Source organism: Giraffa tippelskirchi, chromosome X, assembly GCF_054371585.1.
Source record: "Giraffa tippelskirchi isolate mGirTip1 chromosome X, T2T-mGirTip1v1.2.pri, whole genome shotgun sequence".
Taxonomy (NCBI): domain Eukaryota; kingdom Metazoa; phylum Chordata; class Mammalia; order Artiodactyla; family Giraffidae; genus Giraffa; species Giraffa tippelskirchi.
Window position 1 is genome coordinate 146,438,547 of NC_137289.1, and position 21,291 is coordinate 146,459,837.

Genomic DNA, 21,291 nt, shown 5'->3' on the forward strand with positions numbered 1-21,291 from the left:
ATTGTTTGATAGAATTTCTCCCAGATTTTTAAAAATACTCATTCCTTTTATACTGTCTCTCTAGAGGGTTGTCGTTCAGTCACTAAGTCGGGTCCGACTCTTTGCAATCCTGTGGACTGTAGCCCACCAGACTCCTCTGTCCATGGGATTCTCCAGGCAAGAATACTGGAGTGGGTTGCCATGCCCTCCTCCAGGGGATCTTCCTGACCTAGGGATTGAACCAGAGTCTCTTAAGTCTCCTGCATTGACAGGCAGGTTGTTTACAACTAGCGCCACCTGGGAAGCCCCTATGTATATATTGTTGTTGTTCAGTTGCTCAGTCTTGTCCAGCTCTTTGCGACCCCATGGACTGCAGCACGCCAGGCTTCTCTGTCCTTCACTATCTCCCGGAGTTTGCTCAAACTCATGTCCATTGATACCTCTAAAGGGTATAAAGAGAATATTCCCACAACCATAGAGAATGGAGGTGGACTCTACTATTGGGTACTTTCTTCCTTCCTCATTCTTCCCAGTCAGGAAATGTGTAAGTGTGTAAAAGTTAACAAGGGCAGTAGTGCTCAGAGCTAGGTCATGAGACTTCCAAGATCTATGGACAACCCCAGAATCCTAGGGGAGCAGAGTTTTGAAGTGTTTGCACCATCTTCATACCACCTTAATCTAGGCCAGGGATCAGCAAACTTGTTCATAAAGGCCAGATAGTAAATATTCTGGGCTTTGCGGGCCATGCTGTCTCTGTCAAAACTACTCAACTCAACCATAAACAGTTGGTAAACAATTGGAGGTGATTGCACTCCAGAAAAGCTTAATGTTCTTGACTCTGACATTTAACTTTCATATCATTTTCCTGGATCACAAAATATTAGTGTTTTTGATTTTTTTTTAACAACCTCAAAATGTAAAGACCATCTGTAGCTTCTAGGATACTGAGAACAAGCTGAGGGCTAGACTTGGCCTCTGGTGGTCCTCTGGTCATGGTATGCAGACTCTAGGATAATGGGTTAGAAGGCAGTTTGTTGTGAAGTGTGTTAAATTCCTTAAGCCAGTGTACATCTTAGAGCAACAAATAATGCCATGTGATTGAAGGTTGAACTATTGAGAGACTTAATTGTCACAGTCAGCTTGTTAGCAAATGGAGAAAAATCAGCAAATAGGATTTTACTAAAGTGTTTTAAGACTATACTAATGCTATGTTGTGTGGTTTTGAGATTTTTATTTTAAAGTTAGAGAAGGTATGGATATCTTGAATGCAAGTTATTAAGAAGTCTGCCAAAGCCATGAATTTAAAGTCCTAGGAATTTTTCATTGCCCCTGGCTGCTGAATTGTAACAGCAAAGTTATTTCTTAAGTTCACATTAAAAAAAATGTCAACAATGCTTCTTTATACTTTATCTGCATTTTATATGCTTCCAGAAAGATGATCTTTAATTTGACTAATGAGTGCATCCATTGTTATTTTAATGACAAGTAATTTACAGAAAGAATAGCTCTTCAGCAAGTATCCTTAAATCTAGAAGTAAAAGTCCCCAGTTTTCCAGTCCATGAAGGAGCAGTTGATGTTAGATAGCTCCTGCAGGATGTGGCCACTGGAAATACTTCCTGAGTAATGAACCAGAAATGCAAAAGGAAGATAACAGTTTGAAATATGTTGGCCATTTTATATCATAATTTTTGAGTTTGCTTTCTGATTTGAGCACAAGTCACAAGTTGAAGAACATGGAGATTGGGGGAGGTCTGGCCCATTTCCTGCAACCCCATATAACCTTCCTTGGTTCTGTCATAGAAGTTTTCAGATCTATTAATTTGAAGAAAATTGAAACCCATATTCACTAGGATTGTAAATAGAAAATTCAGGAAAATAATCAGTTTTTGAGCTCACCACAGTTTTCTGCAGAAATTTCACTCTTTAACTGAACTTTTTGGTGCTTAAATAAGTCCCCACTGAGGCCAGAGTTCTAAGCAGACCTTATAGATATCTAAGATAAAGTGAACATGGGCTCTGTCCTCAGGGGGCTTGTGGTTCACTAAACCAACAGAAATATCCTAACAAATATACCAACTGCAGAACTTTCTTCCTAATCCTAAAACTCTTTTGTTGTTATTGGTTGGAGTAGTGAGTGTGGCATCCTAAGGTCAAATGTAATGATTGCCACATCCTACTGTGCTCTGTTGCATGCTCTGTTGTCAAGGCTAAGTGTTAGTCACTCAGTCATGTCTGACACTTTTGTGACCCTGTGGACTGTAGCCCACAAGGCTCCTCTGTCCATGGGATTCTCCAGGCAAGAATGCTGGAGTGGGTTGCCATTTCCTCCTCCAGGTGATCTTCCCAACCCAGGGATCGAACCGTGGTGTCCCGCATTGCAGGCAGATTCTGAGCCACCAGGGAAGCCCATTGTCAAGGCTAAAGTCTGTCTTAAAGAAGGTTAATTATGGTTTTGTTCTTGTGGTAATAGAAGAGATAAAGAGATCATTTACAAAGCTACCTCCTGAAAATTTGAAAGTATTTCATGCCAGCCATTGCCTGAGTTCATCTCACAGTGATTTTTAGCTGTTTGCACAATCCAGTTTCTGTTATTTGGGTTGTCACTGTTTTTTTTTTTTCTTTCTTGCAGCTTCATGAATTAAATATTACTATTGTGTGCTAAGTCACCTCAGTCATGTCTGACTTTTTGTGACCCCATGGACTGTAGCCCGCCAGGCTCCTGTGTCCATGAGATTCTCCAGGCAAGAATACTCGAGTGGGTTGCCATGCCCTTCTCCAAGGTATCTTCCCAACCTAGGGATCGAACTCGTGTCTCTTAGGTCTCCTGCATTGGTAGACGGGTTCTTTACCAGTAGCGCCACCTATTACTCTTTTACAAATGGGTAAAATGAAGCTTCAGAAGATTAAAACATGCAACAAGTACAAAGGTGATAAAGTACTGTCGGCATTCACTTATCTGGCTTCCATGGATGGGTTCAGCCAACTGCAGATTGAAAATATGCTGGAAAAAGAAAATTCCAGAAAGTTCCAAAAAAGCAAAACCTGAATTTGCCAGGCAGGCAACTGTTTACATAACATTTGCATTGTATTTTCAATTATTTGCATATCATTTGCATTGTATTGGTTATTATAAGTAATCTAGAGATGATTTGGAGAAGGCAATGGCACCCCACTCCAGTAGTACTCTTGCCTAGAAAATCCCATGGACGGAGGAGCCTGGTAGGCTGCAGTCCATGGGGTTGCTAAGAGTCGGATACAACTGAGCAACTTCACTTTCACTTTTCCCTTTCATGCGCTGGAGAAGGAAATGGCAACCCACTCCAGTATTCTTGCCTGGAGAGTCCCAGGGACGGGGGAGCTTGGTGGGGGCTGCTGTCTATGGGGTCGCACAGAGTTGGACACGACTGAAGCGACTTAGCAGCAGCAGAGATGATTTAACGTATATCAGAGGTTGTGCAGTAGGTTATGTGCAAAAAATTGGTGTTTAGAGGCTTGAGCATCTGTGGATTCTAGTGTCTGCCAGAGCCCTAGAACCAGTCGCCCTCAGATACTGAGGGCTGTCTGTACTGGGAGAGCTTCAAGTTCAGACGCTAATGTTGCCTAATCTCTTTCCTTCTCTTTGTACCTTAGCATATGACTTAACAGTCACGCTTCTGTTTTTCCTACAGAAAATTTAGGCAAATGAAGGCATCGACGAGTATTCTGACTTCCACTTAACTTCTCACATAATCCTTTGAGCAACCCATTATAGTAGAATAAAGTCACTGGGGACTTAGCGAGATAGATGAAACATTCTAGATGTAGAAAAAAAAAAGTTCTAAGCAGCTAAAAGACAATTGGAGTGAAATACATCAGATGGATGCATGAGCTGGTGAAAATGCTGAGCATTCAGTAAACCAGGTAGTAGAGGGTAACAAAACAGGTGAGCATTGAGAACTTGATACTTGATCATTATGTGGAAGGTAATGAAAATCTTCCTAAAGGACAATTGATCAGAGCAGGGATCAAGAGCTAGGACTTGACTCGCAGGATTGATTCTCAGAGGGTTAGGATGGTCAGCATGAGACCGAAGATTGGAAGCTGTATTTGAAATGGTTGTTATTGACCAGGGTCTGTGATCTAGGAGACAGATGTTGCTAGGATGCCATTTGTTGGTATGATTGTAGAGAAAAGTGTATTAGCTTACTATGGCTGTGTAACAAATTACCACAAATTTAAGGGTTAAAACCACACCTATTTGTTAGCTCTTGGTTCTGTAGGTCACAGGAGGTCTGGATGGCCTGCTGTGTTCTCTGCTCAGGGTCTCATGAAGCTGAAATCAAGGTGTTGGCCATGCTAGGCTCTCATCTGGAGGCCCTGGGGAAGAATCTCCTGCCAAGGTTACTCCAGTTGTTGGTAGAATTCTTTTTCTTGCAGTTGGAGAACTGAACTCTCCATTTCCTTGACAGCTGTCAGGTGGGGTCCACTCTTTGTTCCTAGGAGGCACCCACATTCCTTCTCACATGGCCATTCATTCTCAAAGGAGCAATGGCACTGTTAATCTTTGGTATACTTAGAATCTCTCTAAATTCCTCTTCCATTCTTGAGTGGAAAAATCTCTCAGCTTTTAAGGGCCCATGTGGTCAGGTCAGGTGCATCTGGATCATCTCCTTCCCCTGATGTCACCTGTGCTTATAACACAACACATTCAGGGGAGCGATATCTCATGGCTCTAGGTTCTGGCGATTAAGGCAGACATCTTTGGCCACCATTTCCGGCATTCTGCCTCCCATAGAAAATGACGAAGGTTTTCATCTCCTACTTTACTCCTTTGTAAGCTGTGTTGCCTCTTATAAAAGTCGATCTACTCTCTCCCAGGGTTAAAGGGCAGGTGAGAAGCACTGTAACTTTTCCTTCCTCCCCGACACTTGCTTCTTCCTGCATGGAAATCTATGTCTTTGGGAATTCTCTGTATGACGGCCTCCTGTATGTGGGTGCCATGAAACACCCAGAGGGTCCATCAGTTTGGTGCATCTCAGGGTTGCTGGGAAGAGACATATTGGAGACCCAGGCAGCACAAGAGGGCAGCACAGAGCAAGAGCTCATAAATGTTGAAGTGCAGACTCCTCTGATCCTAGGCCTTTCAGATATGATATGTCCATCTATCTTCAAAGCATCTTCTCCCCCAACATGGCACATATAACATGAACTGACCATAAGTGTACCCCAAAAAATCAGCTCTCAAAAGATCTACTTCTTGGAACCTCGTTTTCTCCAACTTAGAAATGGGCTAGAATTCATTCAAGGGTGAGACCTTTAAAATGGAAAAATTCATCTTTTGAATTCTAGCTATGTAAAGGTCTCCGTTTACAAGCCTGATGGTGTGGTACAGTGTTTCACAACCTCCTTTCATTACTAATCAACCATGGAGCCTTTTCAAGCATGTTTTCCTAATTTCCCCCTCCGTGAAATTTTAACACTACAACTATATTGTATGTCTATTTACGTAATCTGTGATTTGTCCATAAAAAGTAGAAGATTTTTTGCTGCTAAGAACTAATTTTCTTTCCCTGGGGGCAGTAGCTCTCTCGCTGACAGTGCATGTTGTAATGGGAAGAAGGAAATTGCTCAGATTTTAATATTTATTAAATCTTCAGTATACATGGTCTATTTGAGTTGGCATTTGGCAGTAATACTTCAGTTGTACTAAAACATACTTAAGATTAATCCTGAAGAATCAGAAGAGTCTCTAAACATGAAAAGTCACCCAATATTTTATATTTAATGTAACAACTTGCAAAATTAAATGTGAAGTATGATTCCATTTTTGTGGATAAGATGTATAGAAAACTGGCTGGGGAGATTGATCTACCAAATGCCACTTCTTAGAGGTTACATTCTCCTCCAGGCATTTTGCTTTGGGCGAATTTTATAAATGAATTCATCTCACAGTGGCGTCAAGAAAAGTATTATTAGAGAAGAGTTAACCTTTCTTTCTTTTTTTTTTTTTTTTGCCTTCAACATTTAAAGTGAGTGGGCAGGATCATCCACATGTTAGCAGAAAGAAATTTTTTGTATGGTCCTCTCATGACTCCTTTAGCTCTCAAGAGGGCCTTGTACCTCCAAGTTGATTGTTGTATTCTTCTTAATTCTGCTTGAATGCATGTACATTATTTTCTGCAGAGAAATACCACCTACAGGAGAATATTTCTTCTCTTCTCACCAGGTTTTGGTATCCCCAGAGTCCCCTTAGTCCTGTTTATTTTGGATATTTCAGGACTTACTGTAGGATTTAACTGTGGTGAGTGTTTAAGCCCTCTTTTTAAACTCATCAACTGCCTCTAATCTTAGCAAAACGTCAGGTTAAACTTTTGACAGGTTTGGGAACTTGACATTTTGTAGCCCACTTGGAGTTATAGGCTGCTTCCATTCTGAGCACCTTGTTCCAATTTACGTCAGAGGGAATTATGTACAGGTCAGAGCTGAGAGCAGGTTATAATTAATGGGATGGACAAGTGGATTTTTCGTGTTTCATAAAATAAAATGGAAATCACATGTGCTTAGAACAGTTGCATGTTTTTAAATATTTACATTTATTCTAGTAAACATTAATTATAACTGATATATTTCTTCCGTGAACTTGCTAACTGGGAGGTCAAAGCCATTGTTCACTGCTTAGCAAGGATGGATGACAAGCTGGTTATACATTAGGAAAGAGTAGTTGGGGAGATACTGGTGAGCGAGCTGGTGGAAGTAATTCAGTGTTAGGTTTTTGTCCTAATTTTCTCTCATGTTTAAAGCATCCACTTGCCAATATGATCCAGATGTCAGTCCTTCTCAGGGAGACTAGGGAGTGCTTAGTTTGAGAAATTGGTGAAGACACATGACCACTGCATAAGTATTAGTCATCTTTTATTTAAGTTCAGTAGTAGTTGAAGCACTACCCGAATTTACAGCATCCAAATTTTCTTTACATTTATACATCAGAAATTTCCAACTCCTGGTGGATATAGCAGCAGTATGTTCCTGAGGAAAGAAACCTTTTGAGTCAGAAAAATCCAGATTCTAAACTGGACTCTGCCCTCTGCCATCTGTGTGGCCCAGGGCTGTGCGCTGTGTGCTTAGTCACTCAGGCATGTCCGGCTCTTTGCGACCCTGTAGTCTGTAGCCCGCCAGGCACCTATGTCCATGGGGATTCTCCAGGCAAGAATACTGGAGTGGTTTGTCCTCCTCCAGGGGTGGCCTGGGGCAAGATGCCATATTCTGAGCCTCATTTTCCCCCATCTGCAAAATGGGGGAAATGATACAGACTATTTAGGGATTAGAGACAATTTATATAAAGTATTAGTCACTCAGTCATGTCCGATTCTTTGTGACCCCATGGACTGTAGCCTGCCAGGCTCCTCTGTCCATGGGATGCTCCAGGCAAGAATACTGGAGTGGGTTGCCATTCCCTTCTCCCAGAGATCTTTCCAACCCTGGGATTGAACCTGAGTCTCCTGCATTGCAGGCAGATTCTTTACTGTCTGAACCATAAAACATGCCAGCAATGTGTATGTGAGGGAATGGATGAAAAAAGGAAGCTCAATGGAAACCCTCTGTAAATTGCATTACCTGTCAGACATCTGGGTGTTAGGTGTATTAATGCATTCTTTATTATTATCTGGAAGTCTCCAGACCCCCCCACATAAATATTATTTCATGCAGTCATTTCCTTTTACAGATATTCTTTGTGCAGTGAGGAATCAATACAAGGACCCTGTCTATCAGGGTTTGTTGTTCCTCAGTTGCTCAGTCATGTCCTACTCTTTACGACCCCATGGACTGCAGCATGCCAGGCTTCCCTGTCCACCATGAGTTTGCTCAAACTTACGTCCATTTTATCAAGTTTGCTCAGACTCATGTCCACTGAGTTGGTGATGCCATTCCGCCATCTCATCCTTTGCTGCCCTCTTCTCCTCCTGCCCTCAATCTTTCCCAGCATCAGGGTCTTCTCCGGTGGGTCGGCTCCTTTATCAGGTGCCCAAAGTATCATGGTATAATAGCTAAGTAAGTAAGGCATAATGAGACCTTTCTGCCCTGTTCTAAGGAAGCCATTTAAGTATGTAATGAAAGAATAACTTCACGTGTAGATACATGGTAACAATCTACAGGACTTCCTGATGCTGCTTCCACAAATGAGCTGGAAGAGTGTTTGTTGGTTTTAAATGCAATGAGCTGAATTGCCCTCAGGTTCCTTAACACTGCTTTTGAGTATCCCAGTTTACTTTTTCTTTTTGGAGTATAATTGCTGTACAAACATCCCAGTTTACAAAGTTTCTGCAGAACTCTCCAAGATTTTAGATCTGTAGTATTCCTTGAGGGGCCCTTGCGGGGGTGGGGGGGAATGTTCTTATGTTTTGGGTGTTATTACCCTTCTTCAATGGAAGCCTTGGTAAAAAGATACTGAGAGAAGACAGTATAGATAGAAAGGCAAAATGAGCAAGAAGAAAATCCCACTGATCATGGGTAAAGTCTCCACTGAGTTGCAGATTGGGATCTAAAATACATTTACTCAGTGTACATGTCCTCAGTATATAATCAATATATTTGTGCCAAAGACATGTTAGTTGGTAAAAGTAACACATAAATGGGTATACTTATGCCTTACAGTAAACTATTTTTAGGGTTTAATGACTATACCATTTTCAAAACACTGCCACTAAATTTTGGCATCATTGATCTACCTATAAGGATATGTTTTGTAGCTCCATGAGTGAGGTATGGCTGATCTCTTCAGCTTCATTCAGTCCTTTATGGAAATCTTTACAAAAATCATTCTATGATTGACATGTACATGGTACTATGTATAAAATAGATAAATAATAATAGCCTCCTGTAGAGCACAGGGAACTCTACTCAGTGATCTTTGGTGACCTAAATGGGAAGAAAATCCAAAAAAGAGGAGATATTTGTGTATGTATAGCTGATTCACTTTTGCTGTACAGCAAAAACTGATACAACATTGTAAAGCAACTCTACTCCAATAAAAATTAATAAAAAAAAAACACCCTATGAGCCCAGTAATTAACAGAGTTTCTGACAAATAATAGGATGTCAGTATGCTTTAGGTTTTGCCTAGTGCTGCTTTGACAATGAGGGCATAATAACGCCTCTTCCTTCTCCCCAAAAAAGAGGAGTGAGGTTGGGGAGAGAGAAGGAGAGGGAAGGGGAGAGGGAGGGAGGAGCATGAGCCCAGTCTTATCTTTCCACACAGTGTAGAGCGTCTGGAATTGGAAATGATCTTAGCTGACATTTTCCAATCTCCTACCCAATGCAGGAAAATTCCTTCTAAGATAATTTCAACAAAGGGCAGGAAGCCTGATGTAAGACGAGAGGTCTCTTTCTGTAGGGTGGTGATTTGGTTCAGTATGGTGGTGTTATTTGTAGGTTGAGGTGGCATGGTGTAGAGTTGTGTGGGAAATTGGAGTGACATTGTGGAGGGCTGTTTGGGACCAGTTTTGAGCTGCCATTTTGCTCCATTGTGGAACCTAAATCCTAGTGCTTTCTCAGTGAGTTTAAATCTGTCCATCAAAGGAATTTACATGGTCTTTTTTAATATATGTTAATAAAATTGATTGAAAGCACTATATTAAAATTATTTTTTATACTTTTATTTATACTTACATTTTTTGTACTTTATACTATACATCAGGGAGAGAAGGAAGAATTTTTGTCAGTTTCCTTTGGCATGAAAACATGTGAAAACCTCAACTTACCTGAATTTTGCCAAAAGAATTCAACCTATTAACCACAATTTTCTATATTATGCTTTTCCAAGAGATCCAAAGAATAAAAAGCAACATTTTGGATTAATGTGAAAATTGATTGTCTTGGATACATATATACATCCAACTTCTATCTCTTAAACCTTCTCTATTTACTATTAAAGGGGAAAAAAGATCTTTTTATAATAATGATTGTAAGGAACAATGAAATTTGGGATTACCTAAGAATCTTCCAATTAGATTCAGGATACGGTTTGTAAGTTATGCAAGTAAAGTGGACTCAAATATTTTAGGAATGTTTCAACAAGGATTTTTTTCTAAAAATGGTTTCTGTTTGGAGTTCAGTTAACCAGAAAATTAAATTAACCGGAACTCTATTTCCAGAGAATTTCAATTACTTGGAGTTTGACTGTACTTTTATTGTAGTCTTGCTTCCCATGCAGATGTGAATTCCATGTTCTTTTTTTAAAATGTGTTTTATTGAAATATAGTTGATTTCCAATGTTGTGTTAATTTCTGCTGTAAAACACAGTGATTGTTATATGTTTATTTATACTTTCTTTTTCATATCCTTTTTCATTATAATTTATCACAGAATACTGGATATAGCTGCCTGTGCTATACAATAGGACCTGGTTGTTTATTTGTTCTATATATGATGGCTTGCACCTTCCATTTTCTGACTTATTTCTTGCAGAGTGCTTAAGGGCAATGAATACCTCGAATGAGCAGGGTAGTGGTGGCTTTTTGGTTTGGGATTTTAACTACTACTATTAATATATATTCATCTACATTGATACGTATCTATAATCTGTATAGAGAGAGATAGAAGCAGAGCTCCCTGGCAGCACTGTTTATGTTTAGACAAATATGAGTAGATAATGCTTTCACTATGACTTGACTTCCATCTTTCTCTCCCAAGTATACTTTTCCCCTTTCAAACCTGCCATTTAGAACCGAGGAGTATTTTCTTTGAGACAGAACAATGTTTTCATCTCTGTTTCTTGAAGTAGTACACAGAAGGAAATGGCATCATGGTGAAAAGAATTTATAAGTGAAATTGGAATGTTTTGCTAAAGATAACCAGGAAGTAAGGAGTGAAAGCCTTCAAGTAGCAGAGAGGCCAGATGGTCTTTTTTTTTTTTTTTAATGCAGTCACTAAGCAGGAAATTCTGCTTGATTAAGAAGACGCTGGTCTTGATTTTCATTCACTGATTTTGAGGTCCCTTTTTTTGATGGGTATATGTGTACACACACAAAACCCACAGATTTTATTCAGCCAGTTGATTGTTGGTGTCATTGTTAGTGGGACTCTGCTGATGAGAATGCGAAGTCTTAATGATAAAGAAGGAAATGGGTTCCCAAGTCTCAGCTCTGAAAGAACTTGGGATTGACCCACTCTGCCCCAAACACGCCATCATTACCATCTCCAGCAAATTGTTGTAGGGTCTGGTGTTTTGTTGTGTTTTCTTTTGATAACCCAGAATGAGAAAAGCTGCATACCACAGTGGCTAAGTAGGGTTTTGTGAGATACAGGGTAGACTCAGGGGAGAAAAATAGAGGTTTTGGAGTTCAACACTCCAGGGGGCTAATGTGCATAAAGGACCTGAGTTTAATCCTCAGAGCTGCCAGTCAGGATCATGATGAAGAAGCACCCATGCAAAGAATTGCCTCTGGATGCTGCTAGGCTGGGGCGGGCATGGGATGCAGGGCACCTCTCTTCAGACTGTGATATTTTAGCCGTTGATATTGAGGGGAGGTTGCCTGGCAGTGACTCGGACACAACAAAGCACCCTTCTGGCAAGTCACACTGCCCTTGTCTTACACCTATTGCTCAGCACCCCAGGAGTGAGCAATTTCCCAATCTGTAGTCTAAGGAAGAAAATGAATAGAGTTGCGAAATGGAATACTTGCATCCATTTACCAGGGAGAGTCACTTGGTGGAATTTGTAATGGAATGAATAGATGTAGACAACAGGCAGAACTGTTTGGAGCTGTGCCCTGAATCGAGTGTCTGTTGATTTAAATAAGGAAACTGCGTAACAAGGGATGATAAACCAGCAGTCCTTACCATAAAGCTGATAAATCAGACAGCAAAAATTATTTTGTATTTATTTTCAAAATAAATATATCACCACTTGAAGATAGCTTAGCCACCTGGAAAGATCACTGTTCTCAAAGCTGGACATTTTTTCATAAGTGAATGTTTAAGCCCTAGGTTGCATGTCAAGTACTGAGCCCTTTAAATGTCACCTTATTGTATATTCAAAAAGCCAGCTTCTTAGAAAATTTGATCCAATGAAAAGATAAAATGTGCAAGATGAAATGCACACTTATTAGCTTAAAATGGACCTTTTTTTTCTTTAAGAGTCACATAAGCCTAAAACACAAACAAACAAGACCCTAAGATCACAGCATTTGACATTATTTCCAGGGTAATATAGTGACTTCCTATTTTATAAATTACATTTATCATCTCTCTCTGAAATAGGACTTTGGAAACCTATTTTGATAATGCAAGAAAAATCTCAGAGTTTCGCCTGCCTTGAGAGAATTTTGAAAGAGTCATTAGAAGCCTGATAGCATTTATGGGATTTGTTTTCATATGGATCACAAATATGTATATATTTTACATAATTTTGTTCACAACTATCAAGCTGCAAAGAGTTTAAATCTTGGTTTTTAGGCCAAAAAGTCTTTGGGGTGGGGGTAACACACTGTCTGAGAATTGCTGGCTACATAACCCCCTCTCTGCCCACCACTCTGTCCTCCCCTAAACCTTGTGTATTTCCTGGTAGAATGGTTGGCACCAACCACCCAGACTCCCCAAACCCTTGCCTTGGTTTCTGCTGCAGACACAGTAGCAGCTCTTTTTTTCTCCCATGAGAGTTCCCTCTGTGGTCATCTCCCTTCTGGCCTCTTCTTGAAGAGATGAGCTCTGATCATGATCTGACGGCCATTCCAATTCTCGCTAGCCAGTGAATTTCTTTCTGTTGAGATACCTTTTGTTAATGCCATTATTGTCAGCAAGACCCCAACAGAGCTCTCAGGCACTGGGACCATTTAGTATTAATTCATCTTTGATCCTTCAGTCATGAAGCCCTGGCTGTTCATTTCCCCTGTGCTGTTTGCCTACTTCTTTCCTTTTCTTTCTGAAATTTCTTCTCCTAGAGAGACAAAAACAGGTAAGACCGGAGAAAACCAATGAGTCTTGAAATGTCTCAATTTCCTTCACACCCTTCTGTGTAACCCTAACTGCATGTCCATGGTTCCTTTCAACTTTGAGTTAATATCCTGCCACTAAACACTCAGACATTCAGGGAATTCTAAGTACCGTAGTTCCTGTTATTGGTTTTGTTTTTTTTTTTTTGGTCCACTGTGTGATGGTGACTTTCCTCTCTCAAATGGTCTTGCCCAAGTAAACAAAGAGGTCACTGATTCCCATAATTCATCATTTTGTTTTTTTATGTTAGAAATAGTGAAAGTTGGATTTTAATGTCCTTGAGAAAGAGATCATTCCTTAAGGAAATCTGAAACTAAATATTTAACAGTCTGAGAGATTGAATCACAAGTCTCTGCTCAAACGCTGGAAAAGTTTTATCCTGAAATCAAGATGTTCTTTGCTTGTTTACTGGCAGAGGAAAAAGACAAACTATCAGCCAAAAGCCTCCACAGATCTGAGCAGAAATAACTCCTTAGCTAAAGCTGACCTGCACTCACCCCTCTGCCTTCTAGCAAGTCATCCTTTCTGTTTCCTTTGTTTTATGTATGGTTCCTTGAAATTACCAGGTTAAAATGCAACTCCTCCCAGGGCATACATTTGCTGCCACATTCACTAGTGCATTCCCAGGGCCCCATCAGTGCCTAGCACACAGCAAAACCTCAGAAATTCCCATTGAATGAAAAATAATCAGAGAAATGACCTTCTCTCTGGGTGTGCTCCAAAATCATTCTAAAAGAATTTTTTTTTAATGCTTAAAGAAAGCCAAATGAATGTACACAAAGGATTCCTAATGTCATAAAAGTACAAAACTAGCTTACTCTTTCAATCTCTTAAAATGAGTTTAGGTTGAGAGTAGTGAAGAGTTAAAGTTCCAGATAAAGGCTGATTTGGGATGAATGAGGAAGTTATTAAGGATTAATGAAGAAGTCTATTTGGGCTTCCCAGGTCCTGCAGTGGTAAAGAATCCACCTGCCAATGCAGGAGAGACAGAAGAGACACTGGCTTCAATCCCTGGGTTGGGAAGATCCCTTGGAGTAGGAAATGGCAACCTGCTTCAGTATTCTTGCCTGGAAAACTCCATGGACAGAAGAGCCTGACAGGCTACAGTCCATGGGTGGCAAAGAGTCAGTCAGAACTGAGCATGCTCACACGCACTGGGCAAAACCTATGGGTGGGTCTTACCTGCTCTCTGCCAGTTTTCCTGGTGTCAGCTGACCTTAGAGGATGGTGGGGATAAGAGACATGGAACACTGTCTTATCAGTTCAGTTCAGTCGCTCAGTCATGTCTGACTCTTTGCGACCCCATGAATTGCAGCACGCCAGGTCTCTCTGTCCATCACCAACTCCCAGAGTCTGACCAAACCCATGTCCATTGAGTCGGTGATGCCATCCAACCATCTCATCCTCTGTCGTCCCCTTCTCCTCCTGCCCCCAATCCTACCCAGCATTAGGGTCTTTTCCAATGAGTCGACTCTTCGCATGAGGTGGCCAAAGTATTGGAGTTTCAGCTTCAACATCAGTCCTTCCAATGAACACCCAGGATTGATCTCCTTTCGGATGGACTGGTTGGATCTCCTTGCAGTCCAAGGGACTCTCAAGAGTCTTCTCCAACACCACAGTTCAAAAGCATCAATTCTGTGGCGCTCAGCTTTCTTCACCGAACAACTCTCATATCCATACATGACCACTGGAAAAACCATAGCCTTCACTAGACGGATTTTTGTTGGCAAAGTAATGTCTCTGCTTTTAAATATGCTATCTAGGTTGGCCATAACCTTCCTTCCAAGGAGTAAGCGTCTTTTAATTTCATGGCTGCAATCACCATCAGCAGTGATTTTGGATCCCCCCAAAATAAAGTCTGACACCGTTTCCACTGTTTCCCCATCTATTTCCCATGAAGTGATGGGACCAGATGCCATGATCTTAGTCGTCTGAACGTTGAGCTTTAAGCCAACTTTTTCACTCTCCTCTTTCACTTTCATCAAGAGGCTCTTTAGTTCTTCTTCACTTTCTTCCATAAGGGTGGTGTCATCCGCATATCTGAGGTTATTGATATTTCTCCCGGCAATCTTGATTCCAGCTTGTGTTTCTTCCACCCCAGCGTTTCTCATGATGTACTCGGCATATAAGTTAAATAAAGGTAATAGCAAACACCCTATTCCAACAACACAACAGAAGACTCTACACGTGGACATCACCAGATGGTCAACACCGAAATCAGATTGATTATATTGTTTGCAGCCAAAGATGGAGAAGCTCTATACAGTCAGCAAAAACAAGACCGGGAGCAGACTGTGGCTCAGATCATGAACTGCTTATTGCCAAATTCAGACTTAAATTGAAGAAAGTAGGGAAAACCACTAGTCCATTCAGGTATGACCTAGATCAAATCCCTTATGAGTATACAGTAGAAGTGACAAATAGATTTAAGGGACTAGATCTGATAGACAGAGTGCCTGATGAACTATGGACAGAGGTTCGTGACATTGTACAGGAGACAGGGATCAAGACAATCCCCATGGGAAAAAAATGCAAAAAAGCAAAATGGCTGTCTGAGGAGGCCTTACAGATAGCTGGGAAGAGAAGAGAAGCGAAAAGCAAAGGAGAAAAGGAAAGATATTCCCATCTGAATGCAGAGTTCCAAAGAATTGCAAGGAGAGATAAGAAAGCCTTCCTCAGTGATCAGTGCAATGAAATAGAGGAAAACAACAGATTGGGAAAGACTAGAGATCTCTTCAAGAAAATTAGAGATACCAAAGGAACATTTCATGCAAAAATAGGCTCAATAAAGGACAGAAATGGTATGGAGCTAACAGAAGCAGAAGATATTAAGAAGAGGTGGCAAGAATACACAGAAGAACTGTACAAAAAAGATCTTCACGACCCATATAATCACGATGGTGTGATCACTCACCTAGAGCCAGACATCCTGGAATGTGAAGTCAAGTGGGCCTTAGAAAGCATCACTACGAACAAAGCTAGTGGAAGTGATGGAATTCCAGTTGAGCTATTTCAAATCCTCAAAGGTGATGCCGTGAAGGTACTGCACTTGATATGCCAGCAAATCTGGAAAACTCAGCAGTGGCCACAGGACTGGAAAAGGTCAGTTTTTGTTCCAATCCCAAAGAAAGGCAATGCCAAAGAATGCTCAAACTACCACACAATTGCACTCATCTCATATGCTAGTAAAGTAATGCTCAAAATTCTCTAAGCCAGGCTTCAGCAATACGTGAACCGTGAACTTCCAGATGTTCAAGCTGGTTTTAGAAAAGGCAGAGGAACCAGAGATCAAATTGCCATTATCTGCTGGATCATCGAAAAAGCAAGAGAGTTCCAGAAAAACATCTATTTCTGCTTTATTGACTATGCCAAAGCCTTTGATTGTGTGGATCACAATAAACTGTGTAAAATTCTGAAAGAGATGGGAATACCAGACCATCTGACCTGTCTCTTGAGAAACCTGTATGCAGGTCAGGAAGCAACAGTTAGAACTGGACATGGAACAACAGACTGGTTTCAAATAGGAAAAGGAGTACGTCAAGGCTGTATATTGTCACCCTGCTTATGAGCTCCTCTTATTTCTGGTCTTCCATGGTACAGGAGTCATTTGTGTCAAGTTAGCTGGCTAGAGAAGATGAGATGGTTGGATGACATCTCTGATTCAATGGACATAAACTTGGGCAAATTCCCGGAGATAGTGAGCAGCAGGGAAGCCTGGCATGCTGCGGTCCATGGCGTTGCAAAGAGTCAAACACGACTTGGTGACTGAAGAGCAGCAATCGCTGCCTCTGCCATCACTGCTAGAAGGCCCATTGGTGATCTCAATTCTTGGGACTACTACTGACACATCTCCAGAAGGAGAAGGAAGCTTTTCTTGTGGAATAATTCTTCATGGATTTCTTACAGTTTTGTACCCCTTGTTAGCTGAGGTGCCGACTGCCTTTGTTCCAGGCTATCTTTCTAAGGATTTTTGTACAGTGAATAGCCTTCAAAGGTTGAAAGAAAACATCTCCCTCCAGGGTAGAAAGCAGGATTGTCACCCATTGTAATAAAGAACATGACACTCTCCAGGGCAAATGCTGGGCTTGTTTGCTTGCAGTCCATTATTAAAGATGTAGGTTTCCAAAGCTTGGGATTGCTCAGCTAGAATGTAAACCCTTATATGTGTCACGTGTGCCTAGGCTGCCTGTTCCATGGGACTTGGGGACTTGTGAACAGGAGACACATGCTGCTCCCTGGACCCTGACTCAGAAACATTGTTTGTCTCTAATTCGGGAGTCTTGTGTCTTCTGCCAGCACTTTTCAGGAGGCTAACTGATCAGCTTGCAGGTAGCTTGAAGCCCTTCACTGTTCTTGATGGTCTCCCATGCCCCACCCTGTGCCAAAGCCCTTTATTTCCTGCAAAATCAAAAATTCTGGCAAAGGATCCATGTGGGACAGAGAGCCCTTCCCTGAGGAGCAGAGAACTGCAGCATCAAGACCATGGTAGGCAATCCAGTGGTGATGAATAGAGGTACATCCGAGTCTAGGAAATCGACATTGTCTATATGAAGATGATGATTACAGAGTGATTACTGTGATAATAGGAATGCTAATTTATTACTCGTAGACTCTTCCTTCACGTAAGACACTCCATGAACGTTATTCAATGAATAAATGGATCAGTAGCCTTCCTGCTTCCAAAAGTGGTTTGAAGAGATTTCCAATGGAAAAAAAAAAAAAACAACCCAGATCATTTGTGTATTGAAAGAAGAGTGGGAAGAGGTGATTCAGGACAAGAAGGGGAGGAGGGTATGAAAGGTACAGTTTTGCCAGGCACTTTTAAAATTTTGTTTCACTTAATTCTCAAAGGACCCTTCAATAAGGAAGCTCTAGAAAGACTCTGTGAATGTAAGGTAAGCTGGATCCTGTCCACCTTTGCTAGGAAATGGTGGATGCAGGGTTTGAACTCAGGTTTATTGGATTTTGAGGGACCCATTTCTCTGCACAAAATCACACCAATGACCTCATTCCAAACTGGGGCTTGCTGACAGCTCATCAAAGAGAAAAGTGGATGAAATGCATGGTCTAAAAGAGGAAAGCCTATTGGGTTCCTCTCTTATGGGTTTGCAAAGAGGTGAACACGACTTAGCAACTGAACAACAACAACTCATCTCACAATAGAAGGAAAGAATGGGGAAAGGGAAAAAGAAGAATACCAGGCAAATGTAGAGAAGAGGAAAAAAGCCTGCAGTCTTAGCTACAATGTCAGATAGGATATATTATTTACTGTTCTGAACCCCTTCAGCTTAGGAACTGCAATAATAACAATAATCATTCTTATTATGTAAGTCCATTAAACTAAACACCGATGATCTTATTAAGTGTATCGTTCTACTAGCATCTTTAGCAGAATTTGCATTGGAAGAAAAGTATAAGATGATAAAAGCATGACTTGACAAAACCTGGCTGTTCTGCTAATGCTAGCAAGTTAGCTGCAGCGATTGTTTCTCGAAGTAGAACCTTAGCTTCTCTGGGAGTTCTGGAAAGCTCTATGTAAAGGTTATCTTTAAAGTGTAAGAGCATGCTCTGAATGGAGAGCTTTTTCTATTTTTTTTTGGTAAGAAAGAATTGATTTTCTTAGGAATATATGCTGTAAGCTCAGATATCTAACAAAAAAAAAAAAGTATTTTGTTTCAATGGGGCAAAACATAGATCTAAAAATTTTAAGTGGATCATGGCTTGAAAGGGGAGTGATTAGTGTGATTTAAAAGCAGTTTTAATTTTATGATACTTTAAAACTCTCTGTGTGTGTGTGTGTATTAATGATAACCTAATTTTACTGCCCCAGACTTAAAGATTTCTTGCTGCCTGGAAAACTAGTTCATCCATTAGTACTGAAACTGATTCAAGGTATTTGTGCTCAAATTTCTCCCAAGAAGCCTCCCACCTTTGTTCTGTGGGGACACCCAGTTCCGACACTGTTCTTAATATCCTGTTTTCGTTTGTCAGCACTCTTGTCCTTTTCAATGCCCTGTTCCCATGTTCCCTGTCTGTCTCTCGTGTGGTGCTTTACAATAACAATTCAGAACAAAAGAGTCCCTCCTCTTTCTGTTGCCTTAAAAAAAATTAAAAAAAAAAAAAGACTTCATTCCCTGACTGTAGGGCTTGAGTGATCACGGGAAGTATTGAAAGCATGTTCTTCATAAGAGTTAACCAGAAATTGTAAAGGAGGGTTACTTTTCTTTCTTTTTTAAGATCACAAAGTGGCTTCAGGGTCTTGTGAACACAAGGATTTTGTGTATGGCTGACTTTGAAGTAGAGAGTACAAAGCAATTTCCTTTGAGAAGAGAAGCTATGATATTGGAGATAATTCCCCTATCTATTCTTAGAATAAGAATTAGTTACTGTGCAACGTTGTCATTACCTGAGGACACAGCTGTGCGTGTCATGTCCTCGAACCTAAGAGAAAAGTTGGGCGCTGCCGTACTGGCCATCATCCACACCTATCTACTGATACATTTTCCTCCTGGTGATAAGACGCGGGAAGGGGAGAGTATACAAGGGGCAAGGGTTTTTCTAGGTAGAATTTTCTTGCAAAAATCCAGCTCCACTGGTCTTGTCCTTCAGAGACTAGACCTCTTAGATGGTTTTGCTCATTTCCGGGTCACCTCTTTCAGATATGAGTGACAGATTTTTGGGGTCACTTTTAAAAGTTGGTGTGTTTTGATTTTTCATGCAGAAATTAGTGACAGGTTTCTGTTTTTGCATGCAGAAAGGAAAGTTTTTTCTCATGCAGGACAGATGCTGTGACCAAGAGGTATGTGAAGAGTACTAGCAAGTCCCAAGGAATTTTACAAAGGTGCTTTTATACCCATATGTGTGTGGGTGTGTACATATATATATCCACATGCATGTGTATATACGGTTCCAAAAGCTAATTGCATTGTAGGTATACATAGGATTTTATATAAACATAGAAGTAGTTCTCTGAATATATGCGGAAGTGCCTACTGTATTCTGAATACACTTGGAAAAGCATTTAGGAAAGGCAGTATTGGAGCCCTTTTTATCTGATTGATTTCACAGGACACAGTGGCCTCCATTTCTGCCACCACCATACTGTTGGGCCTGCTCTTCCAGAAGGTTCGATTTAGATTTAGGTTTCTGTCAGGAGACTAAATGTGACACATTCTCACTCCCTTCTTTCTCTTTCAAGTCTGCTCTCATAGCCTTCAGCACCAAATTCTTGCCTGACACCCAGTACAGCATAGACCTGGAAAACATCAGTCATTTTCAATTTAGTGTAAAATAGGTTCCATTTGTCTTTAAAACCGGATGCTTTCTTTCTTAACATAAACTGGAAAAACTCTGAAATGTTGGAGTCCCCCTGACAGTGTGAAATTTCCTGTCGAGGTGGTCAGATTGTGGACTCTAGAAGATGATAGAATTTGTTGTTGTTTATCATTTTCCTTGGCTTTTGTGGGACAGAGTAAATGTTTCCTGATGTCTCAGGCTAATTTTTCCACAACAGCGCCAAAATGTCTCAGTGAAATCTTGACAATTTTAATGTTGTTTTAACAAAAGCAGTGCTTTCAAATCTCTTGATGAACAGTTCTTTCCAATTCTGTTGGATGATGTACATGTGTCCCTTCCATGGACCGTGAGGACTCCTTTGGGAAGTCATTTGTAGGTGAAATTGAGTAATTCCTTTGTTTATTGTTAAAAGACAAACAAAATTATGGTTTGTAGAGACATAAGTCTAGAAAACGTATGTTTGCGTTTTTATGTCCAAACATGCGAGGTGTGCTTTGGTTTACCATGAGGCGTGCAGTGGCATGAAAGTAGTGTCACAATGTGCAGCCCAGGTGACACAGGGAAGCTGTTCTTGCCTGCTGCTTGCCCTTTATCAAGATTGTTCTCTAGGGACCTCCCTGGTGGTCCAGTAGTGAGGACTTCACCTTCCAATGCAGGGGTTGTAGGTTTGATCCCTGGTCAGGGAGCTAATATCCCACGTGCCTCATGACCAAAAAACCCAAAAACATAGAAAAGAAGCAATATTGTAATGAATTCAATAAAGGTTTTAAAAATGGTTGACATCAAAAAAATAATTAAAAAATGTTTGATGGACTTTGACATTAAAAAATGTTCTTTAACCTTCTTAGGTTGAGTCCAAATGTCTGGTTGATAAATTGAATTGTGCAGGTTTGCAACCAATGTAGGTTTTTAATTTTCTTTTTTTTTTTTACACTTTCCTGATGATTTACTTTTGTTGCAATTTCTTGCCTTGTGCAGTGTGATAAGCAACATCCTTGAAAGGACTGCAGTGCAGGGCAAGTTTTTCTTTTTTTGTGTTTGGGAAG

The 21,291-nt window shown here is 40.6% G+C and overlaps 1 protein-coding gene across 2 annotated transcripts in view; it reads left to right on the forward strand.

The window, feature by feature from the left end:
• MID1 (midline 1) overlaps positions 1-21,291 on the forward strand; it is a 186,408-nt gene that overhangs the window by 24,584 nt on the left and 140,533 nt on the right. The gene's annotated exons all lie outside the window — the stretch shown is intronic.